The sequence below is a fragment of the Melanerpes formicivorus genome, unplaced genomic scaffold, assembly GCF_026170545.1.
Source record: "Melanerpes formicivorus ecotype bairdi unplaced genomic scaffold, bMelFor1.0.p_v2 SCAF_3, whole genome shotgun sequence".
Lineage (NCBI taxonomy): Eukaryota > Metazoa > Chordata > Aves > Piciformes > Picidae > Melanerpes > Melanerpes formicivorus.
Window position 1 is genome coordinate 10,094,719 of NW_027142355.1, and position 23,862 is coordinate 10,118,580.

Below are 23,862 nucleotides of genomic sequence, written 5' to 3' on the forward strand. Positions count from 1 at the left end.
TAGACCCTTACTTGCACAGGTAGAACTAATTAAAAAGAAAACAAAAACCAACCCCCAAAATTTTAAAACAATATAAAATATAAACGAACAAAAATCCCCTACCAAATGACCAAACAAATAAACAACACAAAATAAAACAAAGGAAAATAATCCATGAAGCAAAACCCATGCTTTATCACAGACCTTTAACAGGTAGTAGTTTTACAGATGTAAAACTCACCATGCTTTCTGATGAACACTCACCATGGTCTGGTAGGCATAATCCACATTAGCAATGTAACTCTTCTCACCCTATGAACATTTATGTTTTATTTTGGTGGAATTCCCAGAGAATACCCTGTCAGCTTCCTAGCTTCTTAAGAAATTTATAAGTTCCTTCATGTTTATTAGAACCTAAGCAAGAAAACTACATCAATGAAAGTCATTGTAGTAATTTTTTTCTTTCCTTTCTGTAAGCTGCTTGGCTTAATGAAATGTACACAAGCATTTTAAATAGAAATAAAAGCGGAACAGCGCTGCCCTATTACTTTTTTAGTTAAATATTTCATAGTACCTTGTATTACATGTTTCAAAAAGAACATTGAAGTGAATGGAAACAACCTGCTAACAGGTCTCACGCAGAGGTGGAGAAGTTGTAGGCTTTATTTTTTTCTGCACCATAGTATGAAAGTACTATCAATATTAATGAAGAGATCAGGAATTTATGCTATCTGTACATCTTATGGAAGAGTCATTATAACTTGGTCAAGGTTTATGTGAAACAGAGATCATCATGAGTAATTTTATTCTCCTCAGGGCCCTCTGAAATTTATATTGAGTGAGTAACTCCAAATACACAGATGATGAGAAAATGGCTGTTTATTGCATTTTTTATATTAAAAAAAAAAAAAAAAAAGAGCCTTAAGTTTCACCTTTCAGTGACTAGTTACATGGGTTCATTGCCTAATCACCATGAAAAATTACCCATATTTCTCTTAGTAATGGTACACAGGTTATACATTAATCCAGAAAAAAAACCTCTGTGTATTATTGCATGTCTCCCAGTAACTGCTCAATTAATTCATGACATTGTTGTATAGTATAGATCTCATTAGAACCTCTTCAGATTCAGCTCTCCAAGGACCTGAATTACAGATGCTTGCAAGGAGTGAAAGAACTTCATTGTCACTGAAATCAAAATGACATGAGGAGTATTAAGTGCTTGTGGCAGTTTAGGCTGGGTGCCTCCTGCTGCTGCCATACTGGGTGCACCTCTGGTGCCCCAGCTGTCCAGCCCAGTGAGTGGACACAGGAAGCTGCGTATTTCATACCCATAATTTCCTGCTCCCTATAAATCCATCTGCAAGGTCTCACATTTCCTCTTTCTTCCCTTGCTGCTCCCATGGGAGATGCTCCCTATCTGGTAAAGGAAGGTGTGTTATCTCAAGGCCTCTTGGGCCTGGCTAGGCATAATGCCAGGAGGAGAAGGGGGAAGGGCAATCTCAGATCTGGCCAGCTGAGATTAGCCTAACAGTGGAGGGGGGAAAGAAAGAGCCCTGGGGGGTTTGGGTATACTCTCAGGTAGGGAGCAGGGAAATGCTGGGAGGCTTTTGGGTATGCTTTGGAATCTCTTTTGTCACTGCGCTTGTAGCTTCTGTAAACCACTCACTGCTTTTCCATTTGAACTTCCCATCTCTTCTGCATTCCGTTTGTGTGAGTCTTGTTTTTCTGCCCCGGTGGGAGATATGGGAGAATCTGCCTCAAACTGGGACAGTTGTTTATTTGACAAAGCTACTTGCTTAGTTTTCCTATTTTTCTTTTTTTATGCCCTTTTTTAATTTGCTTGTTAATTATTTGGATAACAAACTTCTATTGGAAACTGAGATGAATCAGACATTTACAGAGGATTACTGAATAATCTTATCAGCCAAATACATTTTTTCCTAACTCTCTTCTAGTACTCAGAGACCATCTTTTATCTTTCTAGTAAGGTCATGACCTTCAATATTTTCAGTTTGCAGATGATCATTGGCATCATGTCTTATGAGAGACTGTGAGAGACTAAAAGTTGGCTCTCCTGGCCCCGAGATCTCTGCCCAAACACACAGAAATACACAGAAAGATTTCCTGGGGAATGATACCTGGATATTTACTTAAGGATGATTTCCTGGCCCTGGAATTCCTGAGGGACAATATTTGGACACATACCTAAGGACTGAAAACTGTATAAAAGACTTGAGCAACTACTGGCTTGTCAGAAGAAAAGTGCAGGAGAAAAACGAAAACACAGGAGAAGGACCATGCCGCTGAGAAGGAAAAGCCCAGGACAATGTTGCTCTGGAGAAAAGAGGCCATGGAGCCTGGAAGAAGCAGACTGAACCCTTTCTCTGTGTTCTAAGTTCTGCCTGCTGCAACTCATGGAGCTGAAGAGGCTGCCCAGAGGACCACATCTCTTCTCCAGCCAAAGCCTCAGCACCGTTTCTCTATAAACCCAACATCTTCTGCAGCACCTTTCCTCCACAGACTCAAACTGTCTTGGGGGGGTGAGGGGTGTGGTAATATGATTCCTTTCCTCTTCTCTCTCTCTTTTCTCTCTCCCTCTCTATTTTCTCCCTCTCCCCTTCTTATTTCCACTTAATTTATGTATGTAATAAATAGTCTAGCTGTTGATATTTTGGCCTCATTTGTACCTCTAATTTCACATCACGGGAATATTCTAAAAGAACTGAGTCTCTTTCCCTCTCCGGACCGAGACAGAGACCAATAGCTAGTGGTGTATCTCAGGGCTCAATACTGACCCAGGGAGGACAACACAGGAGGTTCCATCTGAACATCAGAAAACAATTATTTTACTGTAAGGTTGACTGGCACAGATTGCACTGTGTGATCGTGGAGTGTCCATTGCTAAAGATATTCAAAAGCTGTCTGGACATATTCCTCTTTTGAGTGAGTGTACATGAACAGTGGTGTTGGACCACATGCTTTCCTGAAGCCCTTCACAATCTCAACCCTTCTATTATTCTATTCTATTCTATTCTATTCTATTCTATTCTATTCTATTCTATTCTATTCTATTCTATTCTATTCTATTCTTTTCATGAGATGAAGCATATCAGAACTGACACGTGGAGAAGACGAAGACCACACAATGTTTGTTGATGTACTCATAGCCCTGACAAAAGAAGTAAAGGTCAGGAGCTTTTTCATGTGGATTTTGAAGTGTGGGAAAACTATATTCACAAGGTAGCAAAAGAACTAACCATAGGATTATGTAGGATAGAATACACATTTTTCAAATTATGATTTTTAAAATACTGTCTTAGTTCCATTTCTCCCTGCCAGTAGTACTTGGTGCTTTGAAGCCACCAAGTCTGTTGCCTTGTCTTTGGCTGTGAACAGGCTGTGAACTACTGTGTTTGGTCTAAGTCAAAAATTATACTAGTCAAACCAGTCAAAAATAATTACTTCTTTTTTCTCCTTTTAATTAATCTGATTTTTTCTTTTTTTTTCTTTTTTTTTTTTTTTTTAATATTGATTTTGAATAAATAAGGGCTAGGTTAGAATTTAATTAGGCAACTCCTTCTGGGTAACACATAGGAATTCTGCAAAAGACAAGTACATACTGTTCTTAAAGTAGAAGGTCTAGACAGAAGACAGCAGCTTTTGTTGATATTTTTACTTCCCAGACATTGGAACATTATCTTGCAGAAATTCCACATTTCCCTTGAGAAAAGTTTTGTACTGAGACATGGGAGTTCAGCCAGGGAGTTCATAGTCAGGGAGTTCAAAGGAGTCATTGCCTTGGGATGTTGGAAATCTTAGACAGCAGCCTTAATGTGCTGTTGCTTATCAGAATACATCAGCCATGATGAGGCTCCCTTGAGCATTCTGGAGCACTCACAAGAGACAGTAATTATGTATAAAATCTGATCCATAAAGGATAAAACCAAACCCAGAACATAATTATGCCATTTAAATTCTATGCACTGGAAATCCTTATATTTCATGGTTGGTAGAGGGGATTTTGGTAACTTGATATGACATAGTCATAGTAGTAAGATCCAATGGCAAGTCATGAAACACTACATCAGTTCAATTTCTTTTTCTCTTTTGACTTACAAGTTGGGCTCTAACACAAGGGACACAAAGTCAGAAGTGTTTACTTTTGAGTTCCTTGTAATACATGTGCATCTTGTATGTTTTAAATATTTAAGTCAGTTCCAGTATCTTTTGACATTTATTCTGAATATCAAATCCTACTTAATATGATGCTTTCCTACACATATTTTCTTACATAAGCACTTACAGCAAAGGTGAGCTGGAATTAATATTGTGCACAGGTGAAATGGAAATAATCACAGAATCACAGAATGCTAGGGGCTTGAAGGCACCTCGAGACATCGTCTAGTCCAACCCCCCTGCCATAGCAAGATCACCTGTGCCAGGTGACACAGGAACTCATCTAGGCAGGTCTTGAATATCTCTAGAGAATGAGACTCCATAACCCTTCTGGGCATCCTGTTCCAGTGTTCTGTCAACCTGACAGTGACATCCTTCTTAATTTTATATGGAACTTCCTGTGCCTCAACTTTCATCCATTTCCCCTTGTCCTGTCACTGGGCATCACCAAGAAGAGTCTGACTCCATGCTCTTGGCATTCATCCTTTAGATATTTATAAATATTAGTGAGGTCACCGCTCAGTCTCCTCTAAACTGAAGAGCCCCAGCTCCCTCAGTCTCTCCTTGTAAGGAAGATGTTCCACTCCCTTAATCACTTTTGTGGCTCTGTGATGGACTCTCTCAGGCAGTTCCCTGTCCTTCTTGAACTGAAGGGCCCAGAACTGGACACTATTCCAGATATGGCCTCACCAGGGCAAAGTAGAGAGGGAGGAGAACCTTTCTCGAACTATTGACCACACCCCTTCAAATACACCCCAGAATGGCATTGGTCTTCTTGACCACAAGAGCACATTGCTGGCTCACGGTCAACCTTCCATCCACTAGGATCCCCAGGTCCTTTTTCCCTTCACTGCTCTCCATCAGGTCAGTCCTCAACCTATACTGGTACAAGGGGTTGATCTTCCCCTGGTGCAAGACTCTACACTCGCCCTTTGTAAATTTCATTAAATTTCTCCCTGCCCAACTCTATGCATTCTGTCAGATCCTACTTCTGCAAACAGAAGGCCACTCACTGAGACACTAGCTTAAAAGCACACCTTTAGTAGACATTCTCTGTAAATACTGAAGCAAGGAAATGTTCATGGCATCAGAATTTTTATTTTAACCTCTCATGGTACTTTTGCAGCTTAATAAAGATAGAATTATGTCTTCCCTATACTGTGTTGGTACATTTGCTGATGATTATTCCAATCTCAATCACACTGTCTTTTTTACAAGAGTGTTCAGGGAGTGTAATTACTATTCAGACTTACTAGGAATGAGTTATTATGAGGTTGGTAATATCTCATATGCACAAGTACTTCCCCTGAAATCAATGTTAAGTATTAGAGTAGCTTATTTCTTAACATAGATGGCAGCAAGCCAGTTATTACAGTCTAACAATTTACATTTAAGTAAATGGAGGCATGTAACTGAGCAAAAGCTGCTAGCTTACAATGAAAATATGTCAGTGTTTTACTTCATGAAACACATTGCTCACTTGCCATAATATAACCTGTTGCTCCTCTGCAACTTGGTTAACTGTGGCTATCTGTCCATATAAAAACATAATATCCATAGAAATGAAATTGTAATGACTGTGTTTCAGTCATATTGTATTCTGACATCTTTGCTGAACTATTTTTTCAATGAGAAAAATAATCAGAACTATGGAAAGAGAGAAACTACAAATACAGACCTATGACAACTCTTCCTACATTTTGCTTTGTTACCCATCTGTAATTTCATAGCACTTCTGCTGATGGGCTTACTTTCAGAATTGATAAAACCAAAATTTGGGTCTCTAAATGCAATGAAGTCATCTTAACCACTTTTATTTGAAATGTTCTTCCAAACATGGTGAACATGAGAATATTTCATTAATGTTAAGATGTGTCTGTCTGTAAAGCATTGGCAAGAAAATGCTATGACAAAGGGAAGAGATATAGACATCTATGGAAGCTTGAAAGGTATGTTACATAAAAACCATATTTCTTAGTCTCAAAGATATTAAAATTGTATGTATGTGCAACAAGTATAAAGTAAAACTAATAATAACAGTTTCATAAACATGCACTTTAGGTCTTTGAAGCCCAAATAAGTTCAGTAGAATAGTTTAAACATGAAGGCCTACGCTAGAAGATCTTTCACACTTAGAAAACATTCTTCATTATGTATTCTATGACATCAAAATATCATCACTGTTTCATCCAAAATATTATAATTTCATTTAATTAATTATGTTAACAGTCCATGAAACTATTTTTAAAAGAGTTTGACAACTCACATACTTTAAAATGCAATTTTGAAAATTTTGTGGTTTATTTTTACAAACTGCATCTAAGCAGTAAACCACTGGATGGCAGAACTCTTAACAATAATTAAAACCAGTGAATTTGCACAGATCTACCATTCTGAATGTTAGAAATTACAAATAAGCTCACAATATATAAGCTGACATATGATTATATCAGTATAAAAAAGAAAGACAAATACTTGATTATATCATATATTTGCTCAATTATCTCCAGAAACTTTGGGTCAAGACAAAACATTATGAGCCTAGGATGAATATGTTCATTCTGTTTCTTACACAAGTTAGGACAAAGTCCAAAAATCTTCTCAGAGGAGTTACCAGATTAACACTTGATATTACATAATTCTAGTCAAAAAGTGAGTATTCACTGCATATGCCTTGTGTTTCTGTAGAAGTTCATGTTTTCTCTGAGAACCAGATGCAGAAGGGATTCTTTATAAACTGTTAATGTTCTTACTGTCCCTACAGCTACTCCTCTCTTTTGAAATACTCTTTGTGGGCTTAATGTTAATGATGTGATAGGCATTGTGAAAATACAGATCTTGACACCAGTAACTCCTGTTCTTACCTGTGGGAGGACATAATTTTTACCATTTAGCTTCCCAGAAGAATAGGCATATGACTACCTAATACATGCAACTAAACATATTCATTATAAGACATTTTTCAGTTCTAAGCTTAGGGTTGGTTATGGAACATAATGTTCCAAACATTGTAGAGGTCACTAGTTGTGACAAAAATTAAGAACTGAATGCTATGTGAAGTGCAAGACAAACTGAGATCCTGGATACATTTGTCTGTGCCTTTAGATCTTGATGTAGATATCCTGGGCTGCATGAGGAGCAGTGTTGCCAGCAGGTGAAGTAAGACAATTCTTCCTCTTAGCACTGGTGAGACCCATTCCTTGATGAATCCAGTTCTGTGGTCTCCAGTACTGAGTGAGTCCATACAAGGTCCAAACAGACAATGAGGAAACTGAAGCATCTCTCCTTTGTGGAGTGGCTGGGAGATTTAAAACTCTTCATCTCAGGAGAAGGAAAAGGCTCAGAGGGATTTTACCCATGAGTATAAATACTTCATGCCAGATGTAAAGAAGATAGAACTAGATTCTTTTCAGTGGTGTCTCATTACAGGACCAGAGGTGATGGGTGTAAACTGAAACATACGTTCTGTCTGTACATCAGGAAGCACTTTGCCCACTGAGAATGACCAAACACTGGAAAAGGTTACCCAAAGAGCTGAGGTTTTGCAGCTGTTTTTATTTACATAGCCCAAAATGGACTCACATTTATGATTCTATAAAACCATGTTCAAAATATTTAGTTGTAAGATATTATATATAGGTTTATGATGGGTTTGATCAACTTACTTTTTTGAATATTGTCCTCTATTTCTGTGTTAATTTATTGATTCATGAAACAAAGGAAGAATAAGACAAGAAACTTGGATGTACCCACTTTGACCATTCTAGTTGGCTATTCTTTTTAGAATTAATTTGGCTAGAATATTAGCTACATTTCTTCCAATATAGATATTATTTTTAAAATTAAATGAAATCTTACTTCAAAGTGTGAAATATAATTTTACCTTTGTAGACTTTATTTTAATTACTTTAGTTTTTCTGTATTATTGACAGTTATATCTGTAGTAAATAGCTATTAAAAAAATAAGCTTGTTGGGACTCCTAGTTTAAAAAATGTAGTTCTACCTACCAATCACAACTTTGATGGAATAAGGCAAAGGTTAGTGTCCCTGAGACCACAATTCATTTGTTCTACATAAGTAAACATGTAGGAAAGCAGAAAGTATCTATGGAAGGTTTCAGGAGAAGAAAGAACAACAGGCCACTGATACTGGAAGGATAGCTTGATGATAAAGAAGAGCTGACCTGCTAAACAACCTGAAGTGCCAGACAGAAGGACACTTGCCTCCATGCTGGAGAAGATCAACCTGATACGGGATGAAGATAACAATGGACAGCTGCATATCAAAGGAGAAAACTCAATTAGCAGCAGTGGTGCAAGAATGTCAGGGAATTGCTTACCCTGCTCGATTTTTCCTATATAAGCTGCTTGTTCTGTACCAATAAACGATTCTGGCCTCACCAACAAGGGAGTCCATGCATGCTTTCCGAAATAAACAAATATTTTATATTACAGATTTCAGCTGCCCTTTTGTATTACAATTTTGAGCAGATTGCCCTGAGGTTTTACTTTTAGCAGTACAGTTCCTTCATTAATTAACAGGAGGAAGGTATTAATAAATATGTTAGTAAGTTAAATATTCATTTATGTCTCTTTTTTGGGGGGCGAGGGAGAAGCCAAAGAAAGGGTAAACTCCATAAGCACATTACGTGGCAGTCAAAATTCAAGTGACATAAGAAAGGAAAAATCATCTAAGTGTAACTACTTCAGGGGCTCTAATTTTCCCCTGCAGGGAGGATCTTCTTCAAGTCTTTCTTTGAGCATTCTGCCATCCTGCAGGAGAGAGTGGAGTCCCAGTAAGTTGTTTGCTAAAGAAGAAGAAGGTGGTAGCATTTGAGTAAAATTTAATCACATTGTTTCATCTTTCATTCCTTTATTAAAAAAAAAACCAAAAATTTAAAAAAAAAAAAAAAAAGGAAAAAAGAAAAAAGAACTATCCCAGAAGCTCTCCCCAACACCTGAAAGCACTTTGTCCTGTGATACAAAAGACACAGTGCAGAAATAACTCAGTTGAATATAATCAGCTGATGGAATCTGCTTCTTTGGCAACACAGAAGCTCTTAGAATAACGCATAAGACTCACCTGCAGGTTCTCCTTTTCACTTAAGCAGCTTGAATTTGGACTTTTCCTTGTGAGCTGAATTCTTACAGTGTCTGGACCAATTTCATCAGGTAAACTGAAAGAAATGTATTAACTTGCATGTCACCTTCTGTCAGGAAATGACAAGGACTTTAATTTCACCATGATGACAACTTTTCTTAGCTCATTTCTGATCAGTGTTCAGGGATATGACAAGTGCCTTCTCCATGTTCAGAAATATATACAGAATTGAAATAGAACCTTTTATGTGAACCTTTCAGAGCTTTGAGAATGTTATTAGAAAGTGAAATTGCAACTTTGTATTTACTCTCTCACTTCATACAAAAGATATGGAAGGTTTGTTACCAGAGATTATCACAATGGCTGAATTCTAAATCCATCACTGGGTGAGTTTATATATATGGTTAACTTTGCAAACATACTTGAAAACAGGAATGCAGAGAAATGTGAAGGACTTCTATTTTTTCTCTGTCTTTACACACTTGATCTAATCACACTTTTAATTCCAAAATGGAGGATGAGGCATATTTCTTTGCTATCTAAGAAACTGTGGCAAAAGAGGATGTGCTACCACAATTATATTGCTCTTGGGTGGTATTAGTACCATAACATAAACAAGAAGATTACAATATTCAAGTATTGGTATATTTTCCTTTTATAAACAGAAGACATTTGAGCTCTGACTGGTATCCTGCTAATAACACTACTGATGACTGCACAGCAGGCTTACCATATCTATAAGATTTAACAGAAGCAGCTGCAAAACACTAGCATTCTGTATGGGGATACTCAGCTTATGTCATACATTGCACAACATGTGATCAAAGAAGATATAGAAAATGTAATATGTTCAGAATATGTTGAATTCCCTCTGTATACACTACAGAGTGCATGTATACCAATTTGTGTAACTAGAATCCTTGTCTTCACATTCAGTGAACACATACAGGATCAAGTTTAGTCTGTGACAGAAACCCACTGTTTAATCTTCAGCACAGGGATAAATACAGAGGAAAGGGTTGGTTTCTATTAATTTCTGTTCAGTTTCCTTCTTCATATCCTGAAGCTAGTACATGAAAAGGACAAATCCTCAAGCTAGCCATTACAGTCCTGCATAAGAAACAGTTTCACAATATGTTTAAATAAAAAATAATAGGCAAACAGTAGAGTATCGTTGAGGTATAAGAATTAAGTGAGTTAGACAAGGACCCCTGTAACAGTGTAGAAAGTATTTAAGCCAGTAAAGCAAAGAGTGTTTAGATACATTTATTTTTGTTTAACTGCAAGTTTATAAGAAACATATATGATTAAAAAAAAATGCTGAATGTCCATAGAGAGCAGGAACAAACACTGTTACTGAATTTATACCTGCAACATGAGAGCTCATTCAGGAAAAAAAAGTCATTTACAGAGCAAACACTGTTTGCTTTAAAATTAAATGTGTGTTTAGTGTGAACCATTAAGACAGGACAAGAATCAGACCTATTTATCTGCTGGCTATAGCTACAGGAATAGGAAAGTTTCCCAGTAACAACATAGCATAGAAACTACTTCACTCATACAAACCAGGAGGACTTTAATCTTACTTGAATCTCATTACAAAATAAAAAAATAAAAAAAATTAAAAAAATTAAAAAAAAAAAAAAAAAAAAAAAAACAAGTGTCATTTCAGCATACAATTTTCTAAGGGCTTCAATCTGTTCTGGTGCCTCATCCAACGGCCTCTGAGTACTGCTTTCACAGAATCAAGAATCATAGGTTTAGGCTGAAAGGAATCTTAAAGATCATCTAGTTCAAATCCCTCAACCATAGGCAGAGACACCTTCCACTAGGCCAAACTGTTCAAAGCTCCATCCAGCCGATCCTAATATAGGTACTTTGCTCATGAGGTTTGCAAGGGTCATCTTTTCAAGACTGTCAAAGTACCTATAGATGGCATGTTTTCTCTCCAGCATGTCAACTGCACTGCAGAGCTTGGTGTTGTCAGTAAACTTGCTGAGGGATGTATGGGATAGTTTTCAATCCTATGTGCAAGCCCAGATGAGTGATGTCAGTTGCTCTTCTCTTATCCAGCAATGCTGTAAACCTGACATGGAAGGCCACCATTTTATCAGGAATGATTTGCCTTTAATGATGCCATAAAGCCATCCTTTCTAGAATGACCTGCTACAGAGTCTGAAAAACATGAGGTGGCCATAATTTGTTTAGATGGTAAAGAAAGGGGTGTAGAGTGGTTTCTAATTATTTTGTTGTCTTCTTTTAAGTCAGGACTGGAAATTTCCCAAGTTCCTGCGAGCAGATCAGAAAATGAACTTGATCCTCAGCCTCCTGTCTAAATGATTTGGAGTCTCATAGTTGTCCTTAAGAAACAAGTGAGTATTCTCTCTGTGGCCCCTACCAAGGCATCAACTAATGGTTATTTGACAGCGAAGTTGAATAATGATTCTAAGATACTGAAATAAGAATCCCTGAGTTCTTGTGGCACGAAGAAAAAAGCTATTATTATTTATTCCTTTCACCAAAAGTGTCTATCAAAATTGAAAAGGGAAGGCATTACAAGGTCAACCTGATGAACAAAGAAATTGGGAAGTTTAAATGCATTTACAGCAGTTATGGAGTAATATATGACCAACTGAACCATTTTAGCAAAAAAAAAAATAATAATAATGCAATACTGTAGTAAATGCATTTCAAACAATAGGTGTTACCTCACAGGAGGGGAATTTTTTTTTTTTAATCTTCCTTTCTTATGTGCCAAATTTCAGAGCTAAATATCACAGCCTTTCTTATGGCTGAATGTATTCTTGTTTGTTTTGCACTGATTTTTCCCTAACACAGGAAAAAAAAAAAAGGAAACAAGATGATATTTAGAGACAATGATACTTAGCTACTGCACTATAGAGTCTATCCTCAGCTTGTACTTTGGAATTGGAAAAAATACTGTACAGGTCCTTGAATCATCTTGACGTCATCAGGCCTTCAGTAAAACTAAGCATCAAATTATATTCTGTCTGCTAGTCATAGACCTAGATGGGCAGAAGAGCTCACTTCACTTGGCACTCTGTATTACAAGCATGAAATAAAGAAAAATGTGTAAGGGGTTAATATAATCTTCCCTCCTTACTTCCCCCTCCTGTCTCTCTCTCCCACTGATGGGGGGGATAAACAAAAGGGGCAAGGAAATAGAGTCTTAGTTGATATAAATGGCAATTTACCAGTTAACTGCAGGGATATTGGATTACCCAAAAGGGGGGGGGGGGGAAGAGGGGGAGGAAAAGGAGGCGAAAAAAAGCAAAATACCTTGATCAAGCATACAGGTATGCAGACCACAGGGAGACTCTGTCAAGCCCCTGCACAAAATTAAAACTGGAAGAAGCAGAGCACCCAAACCAGGAACAAGGAACTTTACAAACTACCTAACATACCGCTAGTCTCACAAATCCCAGAACCACCCCCGCACCTCCTGTTGTGCAGCAAGCATTGCTCTGAACAGTTCAGGATATAAGATCCAGCTTAAACCAATAAAAAATGTAAGACTCAAAAGTACGTTCTTTGACCTGCCCATACACCAGATCTGATCTGAATGCACTAAAGAGGGTGTATCAGTCTCCTGTGTTCTTTGTTAGCTATACACCATAGCAGCAACTATAGAGATGCTTTCTATTGATGTACGTTTGCACGCAAATCTAGCATCGTGTCATTTAATTATAAGAAGCGGGGTAATAAGTGTGAAGACAAATACTCCACAGACTTAATCAGGAATTATCCTTATAAATCACTATTATGTGTTGAGAACTATGCTCAGCAATCAATACCAGACAAAGCCATCTAAAAGATAATTAGAACTGTGTAGAATACAGCATGTCCATTTTAGATGCTGACATCATGTCACAGATATGCAAAAACAAGTAGAAAATTATATTGGGCTTTTTGCACAGATTAATGCATTTCCTTTAGAGTAAAATACATCTTTCTTTATAAAACTTCCTGGTTTTAGGAGAACTTTTGAACTGTTACCTATACAGAGATTTTGAAGAACTTTTTATTCCTATTAGCAGTTACACAATTCATCAAAAAGTGAAATGTCTCTTGCTACCAGCAGAAGGAAATAATAGATAAACAAAACTGATTCACTATGATAATGTGGTTTTTATTCAGTGCTGCACAATAAACATAATCACACTTGTAACAGATTTTTATCAAGTAGTCTAAGCTTCATTTTCAGAATTATGTGATAAATCCATTAAAACAAAATAATAAACCCCATTCAAATGCAATATTGGGCAGTTACAAACTGTACTTCCTTATCTGAAAAAGTAGCAGAAGAGGAGGGGAATATCAAGAGGTAGTTTAGAAATATCATATATTCCATTGTTTCAATGGTTTGGATAGCAATACTTAACATACATCAGGCAGATATTGTCCAAGTAAAGGCTTAGTTTTTGTTCATATTCTGTGCTCACATTAATCACAACTTGTTGGTGAGGAAGAAGTACTCAGGCTTTTCAAAATTTTTAATGCTATCTCCCATGGTCTATTCCCTCAGATGTTAACTGTATGAGTCTTAAGCATATCTGCACCCTTGGGTTTAACAATTTTTGTTTTAAATACACAGTTTATCTCATCTTACTCATGAGGGCTACAACCTAATCAATGAACACAGAAATTTAATTGTGTAGTAGGAAAAATAACCAGACATGTATTTGTTTTACACCAGGTGTCTGTCACAGAGTCACAGAATAATAGAATCATTTTAGTTGGAAAAAGACCATTAAGATTATTGAGTCCAACAATTATGTAACTCTACTAAGTCCACTGCTATACCATGGCCCTTAGCAAAACAGCTATGCATCTTTTAAACACCTTCAGGGATGGGGATTCAACCACCTCACTGGGAAGCCTATTCCAGTGTTTGCTAACACTTTCAATGAAGAAGTTTCTTCTAATATCTAATCTAAATCTCTCCTGGTACAATTTGAAGCCATTTCCTCTCTTGCTATCACTTGTTTCTAAGGAGAAGAGACCAGCACCCATCTCACTACAACGTCTTTTCAGCACTTGTAGAGAGTGAGAAGGTCTTTTCCCTTCAGCTGCCTTTTCTGCACAGACTAAACAACCCCAGCTCCCTCAGCCACTCTTGTTCTCCAGACCTTTCATCACCTTTATTGTCCATCTTTGGATGCACTGCAGCACTCCAGTGTCTTTTCTTGTAGTGAGGGCCCCAAAAATGATCACAGTACTCAAGATGTTTCCTCACCAGTGCTGATGACAGGGGAAAAATTGATTCCTTGGTCCTGGTTGTCACACTATTCCTTATACAGGCCAGGATGCTGTTGGCCTTCTTAGCCATCTGGCCACATTGATGGCTCATATTCTAGACAGCTGTTGACCAACATCCCCAGGTCTTTCTCTATGGGGCAGTCTTCCAGCCACTCTTCCAAGCCTGTAGTTTTCATGGGGTTGTTGTGACGCAAGTGAAGAACCAAGAACTTGGCCTTGTTAAACCTTACCTAACTGACCTCAGCCCATCAATCCAACATGTTCATGTCCATCTGTAAAATCTCCCTGTCCTTAAGCTGATCAATACTCTATCCCAGCTTAGAGTCATCCATAAACTTATTGAGGGGGCACACCCATCATCCTGATAATTGAAAAAGATTTTAAAGAAGGCTGGCACCAAAACTGATCCCTGGGGAACACCACTTGTTACCAGATGCCAATTTTGCTGTCCAGGTAAACAACATCCACAGCCTTTCCTTCATCCACTAAGTGGTTCACATTGTTGTTGAGGTAGATTGGATTCATCGAGCAGGATCTGCCCTTTATGAACCCATGCTAACTGGGCCTGATTGCATGGTTTCTCTACACAGGCTGCATAATAATACTGAAGATTATCTGCTCCATGACCTTCATTGACACCAAGGTCAGACTGACAGTTCTATAGTTCCCTGGATTTTCCTTCTTCTTTTCTTATAGATGAGTGTCAACTGGGACCTCCTTAATAACACAGGACTGCTGATAAATGACAGAAAGTGGCTTGGTCAGCATTTGTACCAGCTCACCCAGTACCCTTGGGTGTATGCTATCTGGCCCCATAGACTTATGTACTAAGTGCTAGACCAGTTCACTAATCATCTCCTCTTCAATTATAGGGGATTTATTCTGCTCTGCATTGCTATTTTCCAGCCCAGAGGGTGGATATCTAGCTAACAACCAATCCTATTACTAAAGACTAAGGTAAAGAAGGTATTGAGTACCTCAGCCTTTTCCTCATCTCTGACCTCTATGTTCTCCCTTGCATCCAGTAAAGAACAAACATTCTTCTTAGTCTTCCTTTTGTTTCTAATATACTTGTAGAAGCATTTCTCAACATTTTTAACAGGAGAAACTTCCTTATAGTGAGGGTGATGGAGCACTGGAAGAGGCTACCCAGGGAGGTTGTGGAGCCTCCTTCTCCGGAGATTCCAAAACCGTCTGGATGTGTTCCTGTGTGGAGTACCCTAGGTGATCATGCTTTGGCAGGGGGGTTGGGCCCTATGTTTTCTGGAGGTCCCTTCCAACCTCTCACGTTCTGTGTCTGTGAAGCCAGATTAATTTCTAGCTGGGCTTTGTCCCTTATAATTTTCTCCCTGCATAGACTCATGGCAACTTTGTAGCCCTCTTGAGTGGCCTGCCTCTTCCTCCAAAGACCATAAAACTCTCTTCTTTTCCCTGGGTTGCAATCAAATCTCTCTCTTCAGCAAGGCCAGCCTTCTTTCTAACCCTGACTTGTCTTCTGGTACATGAGGATGGCCTGCCCCTGAGCTTTTAACACTTCTTGAACAATGTCCAACCTTCCTGAACTCCTTGGCCTTTCAGTTGGTCCAATAGGTTGCCTTTCCAGTTGGCTCCCTTACCAGCTGTGTCAGGAGGTTTTCCTTCACACACTCTAGGAACCTCTAGGACTGCTCCCTCTCTGCTGTTTTGTATTTCTAGCTGACATCAAAAAAGTTGAACTCTCCCACAAGAACTTCTCCCAGATATTGAAAGAATATTTTATCTCTCTTCATTGTGCTTGGGCGATCTACAACAGATTTCTGCCACAATATGCACTTTGCTGGTCATCCTTCTGATTCTTACCTATACATACTCAAGGGTATCATCATTATCATTATACTCAATACAATTAAATCATTCCCTGACACACTCCAACGAAAACCAGTTGAGTTATGACTGTGGTCACAGGAGTGCAGTGTGGCAGGCTTCATACACAGAAGCCTGACAGACACCAAAAACCAACTAATAATTGACCATATGGTATTGAATTAATTATTGTCATTAATAGGTGGTATCACACAGCAGAGACAGTCTTTACATTCAGCGGTAGCTGGAAAACCAGGTAAAATGCTATGTGATATGGGGTTAATTCAGTAAAAACAGCTAGTTATTACAAAGCATTGTTTCTAAAATTCTATGTGTAGCAAGTATTATTATACCATTTTCAAAGCTGCTTTCATCTTTGAAAACTATGCATTGTGCCACAATTTTAAATTCTGGAAAAAAAAAAAAAAAGAAAAAAAAAAAAGAAGATACTGTTTTGGAAGCTGATGACATCTTTGCTTGAAGTGATACTTTATTTCTGTAAAGAATAGGTTGAATACTGTCAGGAGCATATTGTTGTTTGCAGCTTTGCTATTATTCATTCTCCAAAGCTACTTTCATATGCTTTGCTATTTGATTGGCTTGCTGGAAAAATGCACGCTTTGAAATGATGTGAGCTCATTTTGGCACTGTGTTTTGGGTTTTGTTTTGGTTTGGTTTTTTCAAGACATGAGTTAAAGCAAATTCAAATGTGATGATAAATTGTGAAAAGCCAGTTTAAAACACATCTTTCAGCCATGTTTGCAAATGTTCACAGTTGCAAAAACATTTTACTAAACGACAGAGTGAAAGAAAAATGAAGATGTTGAACCTAGGAAGAAACCTATAAACATTGACAAATCTGATGTGATGCTAAGAAAATAATTTGGAAGAGCCAAGTCGCTCGTAATAACTTTCAACTCTTCTAGTCGCAATCTGATGCTATACAAGGAATATTTCACTATCGTCAAAGTGAAACAAGACAAATTGCTGGTTTTGTGTTTGCAGTTAGAATGCAGCTAATAAGCAAGCTGTACCACACAAAAACATCTTCTGTACATATATATTTCTCACCGGTTTATTTTTAAGTGAAGAGATCCATTCTGAGGCACAAATTCTCCTGTGACACATAATGGTACAAATTTGGACCCATCTATTTCATTCTGAGTTATTCTAGATTTGTATGGATGCAGCAATTGCTCTTGCTGTATGGAATGCTTTGACAGCAAATCAGAAAAATCAGTTTCTGTAGCTAATGCTAGTTAGGTAGGATGGAAAAAAAGTAGCTTGTGGCAAGTGGGATGATAAATGGAATTAGCAGGGACTGAGAAATTCCCTCCCCCTCCACTCTGCCCTGGTGAGGCTGTACCTGATGTATTGCATCTAATTGTGGGCTCCCCGGTTCAACAGGAACTGAGAACTACTTTAAAAAGTACAGCTGAGAGCCACAAGGCTGATTTGGGACTGAAGCATCTCACAAGGAGAGACTAAAATACCTTGGACAATTAATGCCAGATAAAGGAATACTGAAGATCTATATTTTTCCCTTTCAAATTGGAGAAAAATACTAATTAAAGATCCAACTAAGAATAAAAGATGTGTAAATATGAATAAAGATTGTGGGGGAATGAAAAAGGGGAAGAAGGGATAAGCAATAAAGTGACACAGAAGTAAATCTCTTCTCAAGGGATTTTCTGTATATACAGGAATGAAAGTGAGAAAGAAAATGTTTTGATTCTTATCGTTAATTTTTTTTTAATGAAAATATATGTGTAGTCAAGAAACTAGAATGTAATACAACAGAGGAGGCAAAATCAATATGGACAAGTTATGGTGAGTAGGAGTCTGTAATCAGATCAGAAGAAGAAAGGTAAAATTAAAAGATTTTGATTAGTGAAAGTCAGCTGAAGTTTCTTTCATAATAACTGAATAAAAATCCAGTCAAGAATATCTGGACAAAAAGACAGCCATTTTGCCAACAAGCAGAGCAAGAAAATTTAAGGACTCTGAAAGCCTGCCAGAATTTGTTAGATGACATCCAATATTTTCTGTGCCTGTGGAAAAAGGCAACTGCGGCTTATGGCTCAATAGCTGGTTATCTAGCTACAAATTCAATTCATGAATTAAAACTTGGCATAATACAGCAATAGCACATATTAAATGAAGCCATCGTGAGCACGTCCAACAATTAGGAGCAAGGGTTGATGATAGCTGTATCGCAATAACCCAGTTTAACATATCAACATAACAAAAGTCATTTTAAGCCAACACTGAATCACATGTATAGCAGAAAGGAGTGACAGAGGCTTATATAAGGCAAGAAATGTTTTCTTTTAATTTATGTTTGAATGTACATTTACATAACAATACATAAGGAATAGAACTGTTCTCACACCTCAGGCCATCTTTAGAGTATTTTTCCTGTTATCACATTCACTGGTATACAAAAGGGGATGCAAAGTAAGTGTGGCTTCCCTCAGATGCCATATTAGTACAAATAACGATGAAGAATCCTGATCAGAAATTAAAAATGTTTCAGCTGTCACTCAAGCAGCACTCAACCCATGTACTTCATCTTCAAAAGAAAAATATGGAATCTGCTTCTCAACAAAGCATCAGTCTCAGACTGTTTACTAATGGTAGAAATTATTTTCTTTGTCTCACAATAAGTGTAGGAAATAGTAAGGGTGACAAGAAAGACAAACACAAGCCTTATTAGTGGGTGGATTGAGACATGTTGCCATATGGAATTATAATAACTGTAGGATATGTGGGGGTTGTCATTTGAGGTAGGCTTTGCAGTATACATTAAATTATTAGCTATGAAAAAAAATATTCTAGTAGACACATTTGTTAGCTCAATGTGTGCCAGGAGTTAAAAGTGACTATATTATCTCTCTTTTTCTGTAATACCATAATATACAAGTTTTTGCTCCCTTTATCTTTAAAAAAAAGTCTATTTTTTTTTCCACAACTAAGACAGATTTTTGCTTTATAAACATTTTTTGTTCTTTTCCAGAAGGCTTGCAAACAATTAAAATATGTATTAGCAATAACAACAAATCCTGAAGGAGCTTCGGTAACTGCTTTTTGTTTTGTTTAGCCAGATGTGTTCATCAGTGATTCTCATAAAAAGGGGTGTCTTCTTCATCCAGCAATGTATGCTTGAGTTCATATACCCTTCAGATAAAAGCTGCAAAAATATTTTAATTGCACTTTTACAAAACTATATGTCGCCTATTGATTTTGAAATTGAACCAACAGAAAAACAGTGATATGGGGAAAACAGTTGAGCTGCTGCTTCTCTGTTCTCAGGATCACAGGATGTTAGGGATTGGAGGGGACCTCCAAAGATCATTGAATCAAACCCCCCTGCCAGAGCAGGACCATAGAGTCTATCACAGATAGCACAGGAACACATCCAGGTGGGTCTTGAATGTCTCCAGAGAAGGAGACTCCACAACCTCCCTGAGGACCCTGTTCCAGTGCCCTGTCACTCTCACAGTGAAGTTCCTCCTCATGTTGAGGTGGAACCTCCTATGCTGTAGATTATTTCCATTACCCCTTGTCCTATCACAGAGTGCAATGGAGAAGAGCTTGTCCCCTCCCTCTTGACACCCAGCCCTCAGATATTTATAAGCATTTATTAAATACCCTCTCAGTCTTCTCTTCTCCAGACTAAAAAGTCCCAGGTCTCTCAGCCTCTCCTCATAGCACATGTGCTCTCAGTCATCCTGGTAGCTCTCTGTCATACTCACCCCAGCAGATCCCTGTCCGTCTTGAACTGGGGAGCCCAAAACTGGATGCAATATTCCAGGTGTGGCCTCATCAGGACAGAGTAGAGGGGGAGGATAACCTCCTTCGATCTGCTGGACACACTTGTCTTAATGCCCTCCAGGATCCCATTGGCCCTCTTGACCACAAGGCACATTGCTGACCCACGGAGAGCTTCTTGTCAACCAGGACTTCCAGGTCCTTCTCCACAAGGCTGCTCTGCAGCAGATCACCTCCTAATCTGTACTGATGCAATTTATTATTCCTTCCCAGATGCATGACTCTGCACTCATCCTTGTTGAACTTCATTAGGCTCCTCTTTGCCCAGCTCTCCAGTCTGTCTGAGTCTCGCTGATGTGGAGAGATCATTCTCACCTTTCTTTCTATGAACATAAAGTAAGCCTCAACAAGAAAATTTTTGGATCTTGAAAAATAAAAAGTATGGCAGATGCTCACTCAAAAATGGCAAATACAAATATTCTTTAATCAAAATCTTGAGAATTCTAAAGAGGTAACTAGAGTAATTTAGATTATTCACATACACAAGGATAGATAATTAAAGAGATACAATTGTATTATATCTCCCTGTTCAAGAGGTTCAACTACCAGAGTGTCTGGATACTTATTATTTGATATCTCTAGGATGCAAGGCATCTGGGAACTAGGATTTATGCTGTCTTTTGAAAGTGCCAGAATTAAAGAGAATGACTGTGACAGTGAGTACAGAAGCATCATCTGCATCTGCATTATTCCTTTTTTTTTTTTTTTCCAGACAAAGAATGGAATGAACAACAGATCCTGAAACATTTCACAGATACAAAATGCTGTATGGGATTTTTTTTTCTTTTCTCCTCCTCCCATTAAATTAGCAACTGCTAACATCTAAATCCAATTTACAGATCCATCTGCTTAACAAATGGAACATTTATGTCCATACAACTGCCTTACAGGCAGGGGAATAGTTTATGTAAAACAAAGTCAACAAAGTCAATTGATTCCTCCATGTTTCTTGGCAATGCCAAGAAAAAACAATGAAGAGTGGGAAGAATTGAAAGAACCCACACAAACATATCAGAATTTAAAGTGTAAAACTCTTGCCTGTATTTGCCAGTCTGTCATTTTGGCCTTACAATCAAAAACCAGTTTCCTTCAGTTCTGCTGAATTCTGTCCAGAATATTTTGTGTCCTCTTATCTACTGACTTCAGCAAAACAACTCTTTTCTAAGCGCTGATTTTCTATTTTCTTTAGCTTCATAGATTACAAATCCAAAAAAGAGACCTTTCTACTTGTATAATTTATAAGATAGATGGTAATATGTCCCATTAATGCTGTTGTTGAGATGATTTTTATATTGCTGGTGACAGAGAATGTACTTGGTCTTCATCATTTGTACTTTTTAAGAGCCATCACTAAGTTAAAAATTAAATCTGTGGAAGAACTGGAAAACAGATATTCTAGGTGCATTATCAGTACTCCTGTGCAATATTCTCAACTGTGAAAATTCAGCTGTGCTTCTTTGGCCTCCGAAATTTGCTGAAAGAAGACTAACAGAGAAACATCTTTTCATATAGTTCAAAATGTTAAGGCCTGTCCTGACTGTGAACACAACACAGAGCAAACACCTGAGCAGGAACTGCATCTTAAAACCAAATTACTGTCTACAGTGAAAACAAAAGTTCAGTTTAAGGAAAAACAAAAATATTTTTTCAGGTTGGCAGTGACAAACTTAAATCAAGAAGGCCAAGGGTGATGAAGAGGGACTTCAGGGCATTGGAGCAGCTAGTTAAGGGATTGGGAGCACAGACAGTGTTGTCCTCTGTCCCACCAGTTGCAGGGTTTGATGAAGGTTTAGACAGAAAGAGCCTCCTTATGAACCCTTGGCTTCCAGGCTGTCGTTACCAGCAGGACTTTGAGTTCATTGACCACAGATTAGTCTATAAGATACTAAGCCTGCTGGCAACAGATGGAGTAAACTTGTCTCAACAGGGGAAAGAATTCTGGGACAAGATTTAGCAGGGCTCATTGAAAGGATTTTAAATGAGGTTCAAAGGGGGATTGGGGTGAAAATGTGCTTGCTACTGTGGAGCCTGGAAACAGCACACAAGTACCTGTGGGGCAGTGTGGTAGTAAGGTGTTCCAGCTGGCTGTCTCAGTGGAGGTGTGTGAAGATGATCCATGCAGCAGTAAAGGCAAAAGAGCTGACAGACTACATTAGAAGGGGGGTGAAATGTAACCAGCTTTGTTAATGAGGTCCCTGGATGTAATAGCCCAGTACTTGTGTGGCAGCGTGCTAGCATTTTTGAGAAGCAGAAAGCCTACCACCTCTCAAGGGAGATAACTACATGCTCAACTCCCTCTCTGAAATGCTTATACACCAATGCGCGCAGAATGGGGAATAAACAAGGAGTTAGAACTTGGTTAGGTTGCAGAGCCACGATCTCATTGCAGTTACTGAGACATGGTGGAATAGCTCGTGTAACTGGACTGCTGTCATGGACCGTTACATACTTTTCAGAAAAGATAAACAAAAAAGGCAAGGCAGTAGATTTTCTGTGTGACAGCAACAGGAATGTACTGAGTTTTACCTGCGTGGCGAGGAAGAATGTGTTGAAAGCTTATAGGCAAAAATTAAGGAGCACACAAATATGGGGGAAACTATTGCAGCCAAATACTACAGACCACCAAATCAGAAAAAATGATGCTGATGAAACCTTCTACAGACAGCTGGAATTAGCCTCTGTGACCGTTTTAGGCTGTGCCTTTAAGAAAGGGACAGTGCTGGAACACTCTGGCTGAATGTTTTGGAATAATAATGAAAACAATCAAATATTCTAAATGAATTTCACTGGTCGATTGGTAGAATGCAACTTTAAGTTTTAGTGCAGTTGGAGTTTTTCTCAGTTTCCCTCTGTCCTGCTTTTGCAGCCTGTCTGCTTCTGAGCAGCCAGAGTTTGACCATGGATACCAGATAAGCACTAATCCTGCATGCGCTTTTGAGGCCTAACAAAATTTCATCCTTATTAATTACCTTTTCTCTCTCTCTAGCCCTTTTTGGGAAAAAAGGGAGGTAGGGGGAGAGGGGGGGGTACAGAGGGGGAACCCTCCTCTGTCCGGAGGAGGGAGTTTTGTTCCTGTATTTTTCTTTGCTGTATATTTCTGTATATATATATTGTAAATACTGTATATTGTGTATATATATATAACCTGCATTTCATTTTTGCTTGTAAATATAGCATTCCTTTTGCTTTTCCGACTGAGTTAGCTGTGTTTCTTTTTCCTCTTAGTGGGGAAGGGAGAGCTAGGCCTTCTCTCAACCCACTACAGCCTCAAAATCACATGACCTAGTACTCATGCATGAATTGAATAACCCTGATACTTGTTGGAAAGGCCACACATCTAGGCATACTCAGTCCAGAAGGCTCTTGCAATACATTGATGATAACTTCCTGATGCAGGTGGTGGAGGAACCAATAAGGAGAGGTGTTCTGGACCTTGTATCAATAAGGTCTGTCTGGGTATGTGAAAACTGGGGGCAGCCTTGGCAGCAGTGACCACGCATGATAGAGTTTAGCATCATACAAGGAAGAAGGAGGGCAATAAATAGGATTATACTTCTGGACTTCAGGAGGGCTAATTTTGTCCTCTTCAAGGACCCACTTGGAGGAATCCCATGGGCCAAAACTCTGGAAGGCAGGTGTAATGTGTTGGG